Source organism: Bufo bufo, chromosome 4 (assembly GCF_905171765.1).
Source record: "Bufo bufo chromosome 4, aBufBuf1.1, whole genome shotgun sequence".
NCBI lineage: Eukaryota > Metazoa > Chordata > Amphibia > Anura > Bufonidae > Bufo > Bufo bufo.
In genome coordinates this window covers 128,445,143-128,448,810 of record NC_053392.1, presented here as the reverse complement: position 1 = coordinate 128,448,810, position 3,668 = coordinate 128,445,143, and positions in this window count along the sequence as shown.

The following is a 3,668-nucleotide window of genomic DNA, read 5'->3' as shown; positions in this document are numbered from 1 at the left end:
TGCTGACTGACCCCCTTTTTTTTACAGTTGTACTGGAGTTGAAGGTGTGGCTGACTACTGTTGGTCTTGCACCCCTCACTAGCCTGTCTGCCCCATAGGCTGATTTTAATTAGAGTAAGTATAAAGCTGTAGCCTGCTCTCATTGTATTTATTGGAAGCCATTTGGCACCAGGAGAAGTATAGAGTGGGTCCAGCATGCATGTTGGTACGTGCATCCATGGATTTAATGGAGGCCGTTATGGCACCAAAAATGGTAAAAAGCAGAATTGACCCAGCATGCATGTGGAACCTGAACTCCCTGAATTTTATGGTGGCCATTATGGCACATAACAGGTAGTATTTAGTGTTAGGTTCCCACCTTACAGAGATCACCTTGACATTTGGCAGACGGGCCCAAATAATTTTGTACAAAATGTATTTGCCAAGAAGCTCAAATTTGCAAAATAAGCATACAGTAGCATTAGCACCAGAATGTTTTCTATAATTATGGCATTATTGTACTTTATTTGTGTTTGCAGAGTGCTGCTGCATTGTCTTTTTTTCCTGTATGTTTCTAGCCATGGCAGTGTGCACCTGCACATTGGGATGTGCTGACTGACCCCCTTTTATTTTTGCAGTTCTCTGATATGTAGGCCTATCTCATGTCCTTCTTGCAGCTCTCCTTAGACTGGACTTAACCATGTTACTGGCTATATATTTGACATTCAGTTTACATAATGCATAGAAAAATAACTGCTTTACCCATAAATCACAGTATTTAACATGGTAACTTTGCATTAACTCTTTCAGTGGTAATTAACCCTTTGCAGTGCCCCACTGGGGTACTGCAAGTTGCCACAGAAGCCCAACAAATCTCAGCCCTCAAAGCCAAGCGATGCCTGAATTCCTCGCTGTACCACCACCAATTGGTACTACCGTGTAAATTGTAAGTGCTATAAATTGTGTCCATATAAACAATTAATTCAGAGCATCTATCTGGGTGTTGCTGACACCATACACGTAATATACTGCAACTAATTGAACAAAAGGTATTAGCAACGTTAAGAGTCATGTCTTTCCCTTTATACAACTTTCTTTCTTTTTCTAATGTTAACTGATCAGGAAAAATCAAACTTCAAATATCTGTGAATCCACATTTTACAATTTTAGCCCAAATTTCTTGAGATAAATCTAAGATAAATTAGTGCCAAGATGGGCACCCCAAAAAGACTGTGGCACCAACCAGTCCCTCAGAGTGATAGGAACTACTCCTGTGATGTCTGAGAAATGGCATCAGGGCAAGGAACCACGTATGTTCTGGTAAGATAAGCATCTAGAGGAGAACTCCTGATCAGCCCACGACCAGCAGAAGAGCACCACAGAGGAAGTTTTAGACATGGAGGCATTGTCACGGACGTTCCCGCGACAGGTGGCAGGAGATCGGTGAGACTGGCAACACATGGTTTGATCTGACATGTTTTCCGTTTGGATCAAATGACGTCTGTGTTGTTTCTGGTGCTTTCCACACCTTCTTTCCCCAGGTGTGGCTATTAGGGTCATTTAACCTGCTCTATTTATAGTTGCTTCTCCCACAATGCTGTGTGGTTTATAGCTTCTGTTTAGACCTTTGGATAGATTGTGGTTGGATCTTGGCTGAGTTCCTGGTGCTTCCATTGCTCCTTTGAAGTTAAGTCTTTCCTTTCCCTTTTGTATGGGTTCTGTGTGTTGCATTTCCCTATTGTTTATATTAGGCCTGAAGGAGACTCCTGTTCGTCCTTCCTTTTGGAGAAACAGGTAGTCTCGTCCCTGCCCTTAGTACCAGGGTCCTATAGAGCTTGATAGGACTCTAGGTATTCCTACGTATGAACTCACCTACCTCTGGGATTTGTTCATACGGATATTCAGTCAGGATTTTGGGTAGGGTTTTCACTAGGAGGTGTCTAGTTTCCTTCCCTAGTTCTCAGGCCGTGACAGGCATCATACAATGCTAATTACTCACCTGAGCTAGAGGAGTTAAATAGATCAGGAGTATTGTGAATGCAGTACCCCAGAATAGGGTACTTGTAAACTGTTATATAATATTATTTAATATGTTAATGCCTTGTAATTTCAGTCTCTGCACAATTATAGTGGCTTGTCTCAATCCCAATTAATTCGGATATCCATACTCTGCGTTATATAGTACATAATACATAATTGGGACCATTTAATTTCTTATTCTTTACTGATCAAACATTTAAAACATTCTGAACAGGAATATTGTTAAAAAAAACGTAGTCCTTTCTGCTTGTCAAACATCCATATATCTTGCTATGGTATGCTGGCATTCTGTGCACTCTGCTCTGCGTCTTTTACCTCAGGGCATATTCTCTAGCAACAGGGAGCTCCAGCACCTACTAAGGTACCAAGGACAATATGTGTTCCTCTGAAACGTGATCTTTTTAAGAAGTGACCAATAAAGAATCGTTTTATCGAGACACTGTGCTGGATTTCTCTTATCAGTATTGGACCATTTCCGGTGCGGCTTTGCTGTACACTTTCATATTTTCCTGGGATTTGGACCTTGCAAAGTAGTTTAGTGGTGAGCTGCATGACCTTCCCTAATCTTTGTTCATTAGCAAGTCTGATCTCTATCTCTTTATCAGCTTTCTGAACACCCTAGAAGAAAATGAAAATAGTAGGAAGGGAGGTCAGTGCATACAGTATTTTCAGATTCCAGAGAAGGGCCATGCCCCTGCTAGTGTGAGAAATGCAACTAACTGTGCAAATGAAACAGGGAATAATATGGCTGAGGAAGACATTACAAAAGCCCAAAAGACCTGTTTGTTCACAGTTATGATTCTACAATGAAGCACAGCCGTTTTGCAATTTTTTTGGGGAAACTTAGGTACGCATGAATCACCTGAAAAACCCTGCAGGAGGCATTAATGGTGGGAACATTGGAGCAGGAGCTAGTACTGAGACAGCGTAGAGGGGGGGAGAGCTGCCACACTCTGGGAATAGGTCATCAAAATTTATAACCCGGAAAACTTCTTTAAACAATTACAACACAATCACTAATTATAATGTGTTGAGAGTGCTATCAGAACCTCTCTATATGGAAAATGAAAGGACAAAATGAGAAGATTGTAGAACACAGACATTAGAAGCTAATGGCTGCCTCATTAATGTACTCTTAAGGCAATGTCACTGCCAAGGCTTTTCTTTGCACAAAGTGACAATTTTTCTAAATATGTTTTCTCTCCAAATGAAAGTCATCAGTTATTCATTTAAACCACAATGTTTGACTTACAGGCTCAAAGGACAACCACTTAGTGGTAATAGTCTTCCTAACATAAAAAGGGGTTCCAGTAAATAACAGTAGCTCTGTTCTTAGCCAACGCCATTTAGTAACCCCAGAATAAATAGCTCACTACTAATGGCAGCAATGATTAGATGCCAATATTTAATGCAGTCTTGAGTTGGACTCTATAATGTTCCTATAAACCCAAATATAGATAAAGGAGGCTTATCTCTGTTATTTAAAGGGACACCAAATATAAACGAAATAATACTGACCATGATACCCTCCTCTTTTTTTTTCCTGTTCTCCTGTTCATTTATCAGTTCACACAGTAAAAAGTCTCCTGTGGGACATTCATTTGGTCTGAACTCAGCTCAGACAAACAGCTGGCTGGGAGGTAGCTTGC